Source organism: Lissotriton helveticus, chromosome 6 (assembly GCF_964261635.1).
Source record: "Lissotriton helveticus chromosome 6, aLisHel1.1, whole genome shotgun sequence".
Classification (NCBI taxonomy): Eukaryota; Metazoa; Chordata; class Amphibia; order Caudata; family Salamandridae; genus Lissotriton; species Lissotriton helveticus.
Window position 1 is genome coordinate 545,678,449 of NC_136067.1, and position 14,992 is coordinate 545,693,440.

The 14,992-nt window shown below is 45.2% G+C and overlaps 1 long non-coding RNA gene across 1 annotated transcript in view; it reads right to left on the bottom strand.

Annotated features, from left to right (window-relative positions):
* LOC144761437 (uncharacterized) overlaps positions 1 to 13,299 on the bottom strand; it is a 203,312-nt gene extending 190,013 nt beyond the window's left edge. Inside the window, exon 1 of the long non-coding RNA XR_013595715.1 lies at positions 13,120 to 13,299. This is a non-coding gene — a long non-coding RNA (uncharacterized LOC144761437). The remainder of the gene's footprint in view (positions 1 to 13,119) is intronic.
* Positions 13,300 to 14,992: the final 1,693 nt, after the last annotated feature.

Genomic DNA, 14,992 nt, shown 5'->3' on the forward strand with positions numbered 1-14,992 from the left:
TATTTTCAAAATCGATATTACTTCCCTTAAATGGATATTCTTGACAACGATATTCGTGTTGATGATATTTCCATATCATGATATTTTGGACACAATATTTTGGTAGCACAATATTTTTGCTTTGATATTTTGTCTTAATACCCTTTATAAGACAGGAAAATGCAACACTTTGGAGGAACCTATCATGCTTTTGGGTGGCACCCTGGATGCCATTGGTCAGTGGTGCCTCCTGCTTGTCACCTCATAATAATGGATAAATATGGGAGAGCAACATAACAACTCAGATCTGCTGCCTGAAACTACAAGGAGAAGAAGGACTGCAATGCAGGAACCCTGGTCGGCAACCCAAAGGATTGCACTTTGAAGGACTGCTCAGCTGCACTCTTGGAACTTCAGCCTAGAGGATTTTGTCTTGCTTTACAAAGGATTAAAGAGTGGATTCTCCGAAAGCAACAGGTTATTAGAGCTCACCTGCACCATCTACACCAAGAAGTCCGCAGCCAGGGGACTTTTAAGAATTTGGTGATTTGCATTGTGGGAACTGTAGTCCCAACTTCTGAGGTGCAATGCAGAGACTCTGGACCCTTGGATTTGCGTTGTTGACACCTGTGTCATCAAGAGGTACTTCAGGAAGAAGTTACAGAAGTTTGGAGCAATGTTTGGAAAACGCCCCATAAAGTGACGGACCAGACATTGAGAGTCAAGCCCCCTACCTAGGACCACAACCCGGCCTTGATTTCAGGTTCGTCCTGCTGAAAGCTCTGGAGATCAAGACTTGCAGGAGTTGACGGGGGGCTCTCGCTAAACCAAGTCGATGAAGCCCCTGCAAATCCAGACTGCTGAAGAGATCGCTTGATGTCGAGAGAAAATACCCCAGAAACGTTTCTAAGGGCTAAGGTAAAATTTTGACTGAGGCCTCCCGCTTAGTGTATCTGACCAGGGCTCCACCGCAGTCAACCTCAAACGTTGTCTTTGTTCCAGTCAAGTGTGACCATGTCCCAAGTTGGTGCTATATGGTTTTTAAGCACTAGAACATGTGTATTCTTTCAAAATGCATATCTCCGGTTCCCTATATAGGATTGTTGTCATTTTGGTGTCATTTTAATCATAAAAATATTTCTAATTTTAATAAATTGGATATTGCCAGCTAACAAGGGTTGAGCAAAGGAATAATTTATTGAGACCTTTTCTGGACCTTTTATCGGATTGACGGCCTTAGTGCATTTGGAAGGTACATACTTACCCCTACTAATAATCCACCTTCCACATTGCCCAAAAACTTGAATTTGGTTTCGTGAAACTCAGACTTTGCAGCATTCAGAGTGAGACCTGCATCAGCAAGTACCTAGCACACTTGGGTACGGGATTTGTTGTGTTCTTTCTGTGCAGCCCAAAAACCAGAATGTCATTGCTGTAATTGAAAATATGTATTTACAGGTTGGATTACTCGACGAATAACATCCTGCAAGTTCTCAGCAACCAAAGATACTCCAACCCTCAGTCTCTTATATCTGAACAAACCAACATGACTCAGAATGGTAGCAATGTACCTGCAGCTCTCCTAAAGCTCAATTTGCTGGTATCCTTTATTAAGGTCAAAATGGGAACACAATTTGTCTCTGTTCAATTGCATGCATGATCATGACTGCTATGTGTAGACCAGGGTGTCTCTCCCACTCAATGGCTTTGTTTGCCTGGCGCATAGCAACGTAAATGCACACTGCTTTACTACTTTCCTTTTTTGGTACTACTACTCCTATGGGTGAAACCCACAGCGTGAGGCCTGTGCAGCATTTGATGATGTCATATTTTAAAAGTGCTTTTAACTCTTTTTCTACAGCTTCTTGTAGATGAAAAGCAACTCAACGGTGTCTCTGACCAACAAGGCAAATGTCTTCATAGTTATGAAGCTCTACTTTAATTTACTTGAGTTTTCTCAGGTCATGGAACAATGATGGGAACTGACTTGTGATATCAGACTGAGCACAGAGGTTATAGTGGAGGTACATCAACCCCATGTCAGCAGCAGTGGCAAAACTGAGCAAACTGGCACTCGATGAAGTCCAGATGTAGAACATGAATGGGTACTCACACCAATGTCTTTTTGTGTCACATTGACATTATGAATGAGCCTTGGCTTTGCAATGGCTCAGCAGCTGCCCAGGTATATACCTTCATGCCTGATAGAGTGAAACGAGGCACAGGGGATAGGCTGTAAAGCTTTTCCACTGGCATGATATTAATCAATGCGCCACTGTCAATGATGAAAGTTATTAGGTGATGGTTCACTTTCAGTGTGATTTTGGGACAGCGTCCATATGAAGTTGGTTACATTGTTTGGTGAGTTTTCTTTGAACTGTGATCTTCTTTACAACCAGCTCAGCCCACATGTGCAAGCTGTCCTTTGGTATATATCATCAGCGCACATCCATCTTCTTTGCTGGAATACGATAGTGACATTGAAGAACCTTTGTACGATGAGCTTGAAGACAATGGATTTTGCCTGTTTTCTAACTGCTCTTGTTTTTTGGTCAGAGGCGCATTATGAGAATGCTTCTTGCATCCATTTTCAATTGATGTTGTGATGCACTTGACTTATCTTGATCTTGGCACATGGTTAGGAAATGGTTCTGTTTCCCACTACCTTTGCAGACTTGTGCTATGGCTGGACATGTACCTTTTTGGGGAAAAGAAAATCTACAACGGAAGCATAGCTTTGCTTTCTTTGCATACATCAACTTACGTGTATCTTTTTTATGCTTGTGTTGCTTCTTACGATCAGTGATGATTTATTGTGTGCCGTTCATGCTTCCATGTTAGCAGCTTATCAGTCTGCTCATTCTTCTGCTCTCGCAGCCATTAGCATTTTCTCCAGATTGTGCCTTTCTTTCAGCATGCACCTTCTAAACAAATCTGAAAGGCAGCCATAAATACCTCTAAGCCGCATGGCTTCTTCATCTGTCAAGTCACTTAACTTGCAATGTTTAAAGAGTGCATCCAGTCTTTCAACAAACTCATTCATTATTTTACCAACCTGTTGTTGTGCTTGGTTGAAGATTTACCTTTCCTAATTAACATTCGGTATTGGCTTGAACTTGGTCTCCAATGCCTATTTTACCTAATGGTATGATTTTATATCAGTGTGCGAGATTTTCTTTAATATTTCTTTCACTCTATCACTTGCAAAGTTTTTCAAATATTTGAAGATCTTCTTGTTATCTTCTTCCTCTAGTGCATCTATGAAGTAAATGAATGTTTCGATCCACGCAGTTCTCCTGACACTAATGTTTTGCTTCTTAGAAGGTGGTGGTGGCATCAGAAACATGGCTGCATTGTATTTTGCATCCCCTTCATCTGCCATTATGTTGACAAGTTCTGTTTAGGCAAATCCAGTGCAGGCTGGCACAGGCAACTTCTGCAAGCAGAAGTCGCAGGAAAAGCATGCATTGCAGTATGTTTCAGTTGTCTTGGATGGTGTGTAAATGCTCTGTTTCTCATACCTTGTTGACTTTATTGTTGATTCTTGCTTCATCTGACTAAGTGCTCTGTATTCAGAGTGCAGTGTAGCATCTCTGACAGTCAATAAATTGAGAGAAGACCCCACAGGTTCCAGGGAACAGGGTACTAAGGACAATTTAAAGTCAAAGGAAGATCCCTGGACAGGTTAATCCAATAACACTCGCTAGCAGTATATAATTACAATGGAAATAATGTCGGGATCACTGATCACAGACTAGTTTGTAACGTTCATAGTTTTTTTTATTATAAAAGGCATATATTTTGAATAAAATTTCAGTATGAAATAAATTATACTGAAAACATAAAATGTACTGAACAGATTTCATATACAACGACACACCACAATATCCAATAAAATTAAAGTTAAAAAGCGGTTGGACACAATTATATTAAATTATACAGCACAGTCATTTGAAAAATACACATTTTCTACATAGGCAGTACACTTTTCATCTTTAGGAAATGAAGATAAAAAAGATAAAGAAAGATAAAAAAAGAAGAAAGGAGAAACCCCACATACAGAGAGAATACCAAATATTTCAACGGATAATTCAATTCAACCGCCTTCAAAAAGATATGTAGAGATTTCTGGTATTACAATGTGCAAAATATCCAGAATCCCAGAGGCTTGAATTTCATACAAAAAAAGCGTTGACGCGTTTCGGTGTATCAGACCATTAATGTGGTTACACCTTCATCAGGACAATTTCATTTGGGGTCATCTCATTCAGTCAGCAGATATCCATGCTCAGAATGAGGATGCTTATTCTATGTCGCGGTATAGGTCAGTTTATTCACACCGCCTCAAGAGGGATTGGAAAAGTACAGTTCGGTCCAATCGATTAGAAAAAGGTTGTATGGAGTATTGCTTCCTTCACTCCTAGACTCGAGATCTTTGTTCTCTGTTGATAGGTTATATTCTTCAAATGGGTGGACGCAGGAGCCCTTATATTATTGGAGGTGTCACTTTCCCCGTGGTTCGCTTTAGTTTTCTGACACTTGTCTTGCTTCGCGGTAAGGATTTTATAGGAATTCACGTGTGTCTTTTAGATCTTCCTGTAGTGCTCGCCACGGGTACAGCCCTTCGCGTCCTTTCCGTTTGGTCAACTGTAGACCAAACGGAAACACCGAACGCGTCGACATTATTTCCATTGTAATTATATACTGCTAGCGAGTGTTATAGGATTAACCTGTCCAGGGATCTTCCTTTGACTTTAAATAGCATCTCTGACAACCACCTCTCTGGTGTTTTTTTGGCAGGCATTTTGAATATGCTCCTCTGCAGGGCTTTGAACTGTTCTGCGGCCATGTACTGGCTGCAGCAGAGCTTTGACTCTACATGTGGCAGTCGCACGACTGCTTTGCATTGATTCTGGGCACATGTAGCATGAATGAGCAGTTTGCTGTACCATTGGAAATGCTCAAGGTGATCAGTCTTACTTTCTTCTTGCACATATACCCTATCCTTTGCCAATTGGATCGTCTTTTTCAGCCCTAAAGCAAGTACAAGAATTATGCCACAAGGAAACTGTGGTCAATCATTACTTTATTCTTCAACATACACCCACACACTGCACAATACATCATACTTTACAATCAACCACACCCTAACACCTCCCTGTATATTACGTATTTGCTCTTCAGAGTCCGACCAGAAGCAAGAGGTTCCTAGTGTGCATATCACCAATGGGCTACAACCCCCTCTTCCCACCCCCATCTTTTTGTAACTTTCTGTTTCTCAGAGGCATAATTTCCTCCTCAGCACTGTATATGCTGTGACTGCTAATACATTAGTAGGTGGTATCTTTGAACGTTTTTTAACTATTCCAGAATGGCAGCCTATATATGTACACCTGAAACCATTCCAAGTTCAGAAGGATAAAATTGTATCCAAAAATTGCACGGGTCTAAGGTCGTCAGGCATACAGTCAAAGTAAAAGACAGCTAAAGGGTCTGAGTAAGTGGAAGAATGGAAGAACCAATATTGCTTTGAATACTTTTGCAAAAGTAGTCGGTTTTATCTATGAAGAATTGTGAAAGTTTATCACCTCTGGAGTGTCAATGAAAGCTACTAACCTTGGAGGGTGATCATTTAATTTATGAAGTTCAGTATTTGAGTATGATAAGATCTGATTAGCATAGACATCTTTGGGATTATTTTGAATCACTCTTTTGTAGTTTTACAAATTCTCTTTAAAGACTGATTGGGTTCCGGGAGAGTAATGTCTCCATTTTCTTTCAGATTGTCTGACTGTCAGCTTAAGCTTGACCAGCGCAGCAGAGTATCAATGAAAACGTTTGCGTCATCCACTTTTTACTCTTATTTTTACAATGGAAAGTGCCCAGTTTAGATACTTTTTAGATCTGAAGTTCGAACATTTAAGCTGAGGGGACGAGAAGAAGGACTGAACAAGATTTTTCTTTACAACATTTTGCCATTTTCTCATAAATGTGACATTTTGTGAGCGTGCCAGTGTTACTGTGATTGAAAGAAAAAAAGATCAGTTCATACTATCATAGGGGTCGCAATAGTGTCTGCAAAGGCCTAAATCCGATCTAAAAGTGACCTGCGTTGTGTTTAGGAGACCTTACATGTTGTGCAAGACCAAGATCCATACAATGCAGAAGGCTCTGCTTTGCTGAAGACTCATTCAGATTATCAAGATGAAGTTTTACATCCCCCATGATACAACATAGGGTATGATTCACACACCACCCTAACATTTACAAATGCTCCAGGGTGAGCAGGGAGGGAAAGGAAGAGGGCCGATAAAGTAATATGACACACAGGACAAGTAAGGTTGGCATTAATTGAAGCGATCAATATATCTGCCTCACGAAAATTAAAGGTATGAATTTTTAAAACATTATATTTTTTTAAATTAATATAGCCACTCTTCCCCTTCTCTTGTTACCTACGCAGTCACTTTAGCGAGGCTGAACCCTTGAGGTATTATTTGTTCATATTAGATTCAGAACCTTATTCTAGACACATTTCCTTGATTGATAGAATATCAAAATTGTGTAAATTATTCAAATCTATTATTTCAACTTGTGCCTAAACCACGACCGGGCATTTATGAGACCAATTGATATTCCTCCAGTTTCATTCATATGCAAATTATCAGCCATCACATGTGGTAGATATTGCTGGGCTTCAGGGCAGTTAGTCATACAATTCGAATTAACTTCCTACAGGTGTTGGAATTTATATATATAAGAACGTTTCAAGACAGTCAAAGTATCAGTTTGCAAATTTGAAGGATCCACATTCAGTGGCGTAACGAAACTCGAGGGGGCCCCCCTGCAAACTACATGGAGGGGGCCCCCCTCCCATTCTCCGTGCCAGTCTAGAGCTCTCAGGCCAGCGACCTGCCATACTGCAGGGGATGCGGAGCTATTATTACGGATCTGTCACCAATACAGCCGTTATAAGTAACACTGGATGGTGGAGTTAAAGGTTGGGCTTGGTCTGCCCGCAGGTTATCATAGGTGGTGGTCTATTCATTACAGGGTCCCTGCCATCAGTAGGCCGGGGAAGTTTGCCCAATTTCAGGTGGGTTTCCTGATGCAGACTCCTGTCATGATATACAACATCGGGTCCACTCATCGTTCAGTTTTGACAAAAGTGCATCCACTGCTCCTTCTCATTTCTGTATTTAAAACATTAGACAATGCAACAATGCCCTATTTCAAAAGCAGATGTAACTACAAAGAGCAAATTTTGATAATACATTTTCATTAGCAGACAATAACAATCTTAAGAGGCATTGCATAGCTTCATAAACACTGTGACCCCAATCCTATCACAGTCTCTCTCTCTTTCTCTCAGTGAGTCAGTCTCTCTCTCTCTCAGTCAGTCAATCTCTTTCTCTCTCTCTCAGTCAGTCAATCTCTCTCTCAGTCAGTCAATCTCTCTCTCTCTGTCATTCAGTCTCTCTCTCTGTCATTCAGTCTCTCTCTCTGTCGGTCAGTCAGTCTCTCTCTCTCTGTCGGTCAGTCAGTCTCTCTCTCTCTGTCAGTCTCTCTCTCTCTCTGTCAGTCTCTCTCTCTGTTAGTCTCTCTCTCTCTCTGTCAGTCAGTGTCTCAGTCAGTGTCTCAGTCAGTCTCTCTGTCAGTCTCTCTGTCAGTCTCTCTGTCAGTCAGTCTCTCAGTCAGTCAGTCTCTCAGTCAATTAGTCTCTCAGTCAGTCAGTCTCTCAGTCAGTCTCTAAGTCAGTATCTCTCTACCTCAGTCAGTCAGGCAGTCTCTGTCAGTCAGTCTCACTCTCTCTGTCAGTCAGTCTCACTCTCTCTGTCAGTCAGTCTCACTCTCTCTCTCTCTCTGTCAGTCTCTCAGCCAGTCAGTCTCTCAGTCAGTCAGTATTCAGTCTCTGAGTCAGTCAGTCAGTCCCTCTACTCTCTCTCCACTCTCTCTCTCTCCACTCTCTCTCTCTCCACTCTATCTCCACTGTCTCACTGTCTCTCCACTGTCTCTCTACTGTCTCTCTCCACTCTCTCTCTCCACTCTCTATCTCTACTCTCTCTCCACTATCTCTGTCAGTCTCTCTCTCTCAGTCATTCTCTCTCTTTCAGTCTCTATCTCTCTCTTAGTCTCTCTCTCTCTCTCTCAGTCAGTCTCTCTCTGTCGGTCTATATCTCTCTCTGTCAGTCTCTATCTCTCTGTCAGTCTCTCTCTCTCAGTCATTCTCTCTCTATCAGTCTCTATCTCTCTCTTAGTCTCTCTCTCTCTCTCAGTCAGTCTCTCTCTGTCAGTCTCTATCTCTCTCTTTCAGTCTCTATCTCTCTCTGTCAGTCTCTCTCTCTCTCTCTCTCTCTGTCAGACCCTCTCTCTCTCTGTCAGACCCTCTCTCAGTCTCTCTCTCTCTCAGTCAGTCAGTCTCTCTCTCTGTCAGTCCCTCTCTCTGTCAGTCTCTCTCTCTCTCTCAGTCAGTCAGTCTCTCTCTGTCAGACCCTCTCTCTCTATCAGTCTCTCTCAGTCAGTCTCTCCCTCTCTCAGTCAGTGACTCTCTCTGTCAGTCTCTCCCTCTCTCAGCCAGTCAGTCTCTCTCTGTCAGACCCTCTCCCTCTGTCAGTCTCGCTCTCAGTCTCTCTCTCAGTCAGTCAGTCTCTCTCTCTGTCAGTCTCTCTCTCTCAGTCAGTCAGTCTCTCTCTCTCAGTCAGTCAGTCAGTCTCTCTCCCTCAGTCGGTCAGTCTTCCAGACAGTCTCTCTCTTTCCCTCTGTCAGTCTCTCTCAGTCAGTCTCTCCCTCTCTCAGTCAGTGACTCTCTCTGTCAGTCTCTCTCTCTGTCAGTCAGTCTCTCTCACTGTCAATCTCTCAGTCTCTCTGTCAGTCAGTCTCTCTCTGTCAGTCTCTCTCTCTCTCTCTGTCAGTCTCTCTCAGTCAGTCATTCTCTCTCTACCTCAGTCAGTCAGTCTCTCTCTCTCTCTGTCAGTCAGTCTCTGTCAGTCAGTCTCTCTCCGTCAGTAAGCCTCTATCTCTCTCTCTCTGTCAGTCTCTCTCTGTCTCTCTCTCTGTCAGTCTCTCGCTCTCTGTCAGTCTCTCTCTCTCTCAGTCTCTCTCCCTGTCAATCATTCTCTCTCTGTCAGTCTCTGCCTCTCGCTGTCATTCTCTGTCTCTCTCTGTCAGTCAGTATCTCTCTACCGCAGTCAGTCAGGCAGTCTCTGTCAGTCAGTCTCTCTCTCTCTCTGTCAGTCAGTCAGTCTCACTCTCTCTGTCAGCCAGTCTCTCTCTCTCAGTCAGCCTCTCAGCCAGTCAGTCTCTCAGTCAGTCAGTATTCAGTCTCTGAGTCAATCAGTCAGTCTCCCTACTCTCTCTCCACTCTCTATCTCTACTCTGTCCACTCTATCTCCACTGTCTCACTCTCTCTCCACTGTCTCACTCTCCACTCTCTCTCTCCGCTGTCTCTCCACTGTCTCTCTCTACTGTCTCTCCACTCTCTCTCTCTCCACTGTCTCTCTCTCTCTCCACTCTCTCTCTCCAACCTCTCCACTCTCTCTCTCCAATCTCTCCACTCTCTCTCCACTCTCTCTCTCTCCAATGTCTCTCTCCACTTTCTGCTTCTCCACTCTCTCTCTCTCCACTCTCTCTGTCCAACCTCTCCAATCTTGCCACTCTCTCCCCCCACTGTCTCTTCACTTTCTGTCTCTCCACTCCCTCTCCACTCTCTCTATGTACTCTCTCTCCACTGTGTCTCTCTCTCCACTCTCTCTCTCCAGACTCCACTCTCTCTACTCTCTCTCCACTCTCTCCACTCTCTCTCCACTCACTGTCACCCTCCACTCTATCTCTCTCTTCAGTGTCTCTCTCCACTTTCTGTCTCTCCACTCTCACTCCACTTTCTCTCTACTCTCTCTCCACTCTCTCTCCACTGTCTCTCCACTCTCTCTCTCCCTCCACTCTCCCTCAACTCTCCCTCCACTCTCCCTCCACTCTCCCTCCACACTCTCTCTCCACTCTCTCTCTCCACTCTCTCTCTCCACTCTCTCTCTCCACTCTCTCTCTCCACTCTAACCCTCCACTCTAACCCTCCACTCTAACCATCTGCTCTCTCTCCACTGTCTCTCCACTCCCTCTCCCTACTGTTTCCCTCCACTCTCTCTCCACTCTCTCTCTCCACTCTCTTCCTCCACTCTCTCCCTCCACTCTCTCCCTCCACTCTCTCTCCTCTCTCTACTCTCTCTCCACTCTATCTCTCACTCGACTGTCTCTCTCCACTGTCTCTCTCCACTCTCCCTCCCCACTCTCTCTCCACTCTCTCCCTCCACTCTCTCCCTCCACTCTCTCCCTCCACTCTCTCCCTCCACTCTCTCCCTCCACTCTCTCTCCACTCTCTCTCCCCAATCTCTCTCCACTGTCTCCACTCTCTCTCTCCAATCTCTCCACTCTCTCTCTCCACTCTCTCTCTCCACTGTCTCTCTCTACTTTCTCCCCACTCTCTCTCTCCACTGTCTCTCCACTCTCTCTCTCTACTTTCTCTCCACTCTCTCACTCCACTGTCTCTCTACTCTCTCTCTCCACTGTCTCTCCACTCTCTCTCTCTCCACTGCCTCTCCTCTCTCTCTCTACTCTCTCTCCACTGTCTCTCCACTGTCTATTCACTGTCCCTCCCCACTCCCCACTCTCTCTCCACTCTCTCTCCACTGTCTCCCTCCACTGTCACGTTCCACTGTCTCTCCACTGTCTCCCCCTCTCTCTCTCCAATCTCTCCACTCTCTCTCTCCACTCCCTCTCTCCACTCCCTCTCCCCATTCCCTCTCTCTACTCTCTCTCTCTACTCTCTCTCCACTCTCTCTCTCCACTGCCTCTCTCCATTCTCTCTCTCCACTCTCTCTCGCCACTCTCTCTCTCCACTCTCTCTCTCCACTCTCTCTCTCTCTCCACATTCTGTCTCTCCACTTGCCTCTCTCTCTCTCTACACTCTCTCTCTCGCTCTCTGGGGGGGGCATGGGTAAATTACCGGCAATGCCATTATGTTGCACCCTCGCCCTGGTTATAATGTTTAGAGGAATAACAGTTGTTGCGTAAATATGATAATTTTAGGACGTCAATCACCTTGATATAAACCATTGCTTGCTAAATGAGATAATAGATATTTCAATATATATATGTCATTCAGGCATGTGATTCATTTTTGAACACTCAGTTTTTGTAAAACCCTTTATAAATATAACTATCAAAAGCAATGTTGAGTAACAGTGACTCAAAAGGCAGCATTGTTCTTATATAAATACCTTTTTGAAAGCACACTGTTGTCTGGAAACATTTTAAATTCGTAAGCACAATACAATACCTCACAAATATCTATGTATTCTCAGATGGAAAATCCCTGATGGGAAATCCATCTGGCTACTTACTTATGTTTTACTCGGGTCAGTTACAGAGCGTGAGATTTAAAAGGGAGTACACTGGAAAATACATCCCAATAACCAGTTGCAGGGTTGCAGTGTTCCCCAGGAAAACATCAGGTGTCAAAAAAACAATATGGTAGCTACTACATCTAGCAGAAACTCTTTGCAATCGGCCAACGGGGATTTTCACTAGGGTTGTGAAAAGGCACCATCAGCGTTCAATCAATGCAGAGCAGAGAGCGTGGAGGCCACGGGATCTAAAACACACACAAATTAAGCTTGAATTAATTATTCTGCCCTGTCGAAAGTTACGTGCATGCGCTATATAGCTCAAGGTTAGGGGTGGTCAGGACAACTGTAAAACCTTTACCACACTGGGGTTTTTCAACTGCAGCTATCAGGGTAGTTTGAAATGTTTTATTTATGCAGGACATTGTAATATGTGTGCAGAACACCGTGGCCGCCCATCAAATACTAACTCCACACAATATCTGTTACACGTGCAAATAATAAATACAAGCGTTTGTTGACACTTCCTAAAGGGGCCAATCCCAGCTGATGAGGAGGCACAGTTAGGCGAAGCGGCCATGCAGACTTTAAGGTCACCGTGTGTAAATTCCAATAGGGAGTAGAAGGACACAATAAGCTAGAGCACTTACTATGAGGTTTACTTGTAGTATCACAACATATAAATGTCACGCTCGACTGGTTTTAACATCCCCGATTTACACAGTACATAGACCAGGGAATAAATTCACAGCTATTTACCCCACATAGCTCCTTCCTCCCGCACTCCTCGATGTACATATGCACCATATTTTGTTTCTGCAATGCTGTTTTACCAAGATTGCATGCCTATAGATTTGGTGCATGGTGCGGAATTCATTGAAAAACTGTTACATGGACATTCTGTATATATAGATATAAATTGTCTCTTCAGTCACACAAGTTTTATGTGTCTGGCGTTTTTACCCTTTTCCCGACGTTCTCAGCGCTATAATTCCACGTCCAAATGAAATAAGAACCGTACTTAACCGGATTGAAGAGCCCAGGCATCCAGAACAGTCAGCAACCTTCGCAATTCGCACTATAATTTATTTATTTATTTCCAGATTTTTATATAGCGCGAACTGAAATCGGGTATCAGAGCGCTTTAATGAGCAACAGTTTCGTTACAGTTGGACAGACACATTCATTTTTGTTAGTGTTAGGCACGGGGAGATTAAGTGATTTAGCTAGAATCACAGGATGTTGAGCGAGGATGCCAAGACTCGAACCCAGATCCCCAGCTTCCAGGTCGACCGCTCTAAGTTCCACTGCCCGTCTCCATAAATACAATTACTGAGAGCAGCCGCTGAGGTCACACGGCGAGTGACCGCCGGGTGTGTAAGGATGTGCCGCTGCTTGCTCTAACACCACCGAAGTGTGAAGCGCGGCGACGACAAACAGAAGATTCAGGTGGAACTGAAGTCCAAGGGAAAGCATCCTCGAGCCGGGAACCCCTAGTTCATCTGCCATACCAGCACAACAAAAGAACAACTTCGCTCTAGAGAGGCCTAGGTGAGGCTCTCAGCAATTTGATAATAAAATCATTCACGAAGCGAATACTGGCGCACACTATGACTAGCTGCAGTAGCAGTACCCCACAGTTTTAGTCACATGTCATAGCGTTTCTGCGCCTTGCACACTAACGTTCTACAACATGCCAGGGTCTCACTGCATGACTCGCGACGTCACGAGACTCACTCACCTGACCTGAGGGCTACGTCAGCTCAGAGTTAGGGCGGCGCGATGGATGCGAGGCGAGCGAATGGGCAGAAGGCAGGCAGGGGCTGAGGGGGGGGGGCAGCGCAAGGCTAGCCAGGTAGGGGCCGGGCAATTTAAATTATTGTAAATAAAGGCCCCGCCGGTGACAGACTTCTGACAGTCCTATCCCTGTCCCCCGACAAATGTAATGAGGGCATTGGTCACCAGCCAGCCCTGCCCCCGCCCCCCACGCGCATACGTGTCCCGGAAGGCGGAAATTGAAAGTCTGGAGGAGTAAACAAGTACGCGGCGCCGCGCACCCACCCTGTCTGCCGCCATTGATTGTAAAGACTAGAAAGAGAGCCTGCTCAGGGGCTGCCCGGACCCATTTCTGAAGGGCCCATGCCCCATTTATATGTGCCTTAGGGGCCCCGGCCGGGGTCCCCGCTGCCCCGCACTGACACCATTCATGACCATCCACTCCATTTAAGAGTCTCATGGGCGGGGCCCGCAGTGAGTCCTGCCCGCACCATCCACCATTAAGACTCACAGGGGCCCCGGCCAGGGCCCTGCACCCTTCATCAAGAGCCGCTGCCAGCCTCTCACAGGAACCCAGCCGGGGCCCCGCATCATATAACAATTTCAGTGGCCCCGGCCGAGATCTCGCCCGCACCAGTCCTCAAGAGCCTCAGGCCGGGCCAGACAGTATACTGAAGCAGAAGTTCCTCACCCACAGGCCCCGGTGGCTGGGCCCCCCACACCATTTCTAAGACTCCAGGGGCCCCAGCCGGGGCCCCTGCACCATTTCTAAGACTCGCAGGGCCATGGGCGGGGCCCACGCATTTCATCATTTTGTCAGAGCCGGCACGGGCGTGCAGTGCGCACAGCGCACGGACCGTCCATTAAAATCAATGTCAATGAATCATGATGCATGTATTACAGTGAGGGACCCGGGGCCCCCTGGAGCCCAGGGCCCCCCGCAACGTGGGGGCTGCGGGGGCTTGTGTTAAACCCTTGTCCACATTTAGCTGTCTCAATTCCGAGGTGCAATAGGTGTAAATAGTTTTACAAAGATCTGAGCTAAGGTGTGTGGGGGCAGACGTTACCATTCCTTCCAGGGGGTGAGCAAGAAGCCAAACTGGCATTGTGACGGCCCGCTATCCTGAACAGGCCCGGAGACTAGCCTTTGGTGCACCTTCTGCCATCAGCGCGCCCACCGCAGAGACTCACTAAAGTGCGTATTAGGTGGAATCACATGAAAGCGCTTCTTTCTTTGCTTGCAAGCCCGCAGGCAGTCCACGATAAAGAGTATTCTTATCAGCTGGAGCAGGGACAAGAAGAAAATATCAAAGTCCCCATTGCCACCTCTGTGATTGGTCAAAGGAGAGCTTTGGCAATACCAGTAAGCCTACCCAGGAAGATTCTCAGAGTACTAAATGTGAATGGAATAAAAAAAAGGTTCATGACTCTATCATGGAGCTGCAATACAATGCAATATGGATTTATAAAGCACGCGGCTGCACCTGAAGAGTACAGAGATGCACCATCCTCCCCAAGGTCCTACAGGTACATGTAGACCCTCCTCATCAACTTTTTGACCCGCTCACTGTAAGAACTCTCTTTTGCTATTTGATATGCCACTTTTTTTTTAACTTACAGTGTTTCAGAAGCGGCCTTTTAGTACGTGCCATGACGGTATTAAATGTATTTTTGCCTCAATGCACCACCACCATGTGGAATGGAAGCACATTGTCTGTGCCCAAGTGTGTCAGTTTGGGTCTGTAGGGTTAGTGGTGCCATGCTAAACTTCAGAATAAATTACCAGTAGAATGCATAGTGGAACATTTCTCAATGTCTGAGTAAATTATTCATTTTTT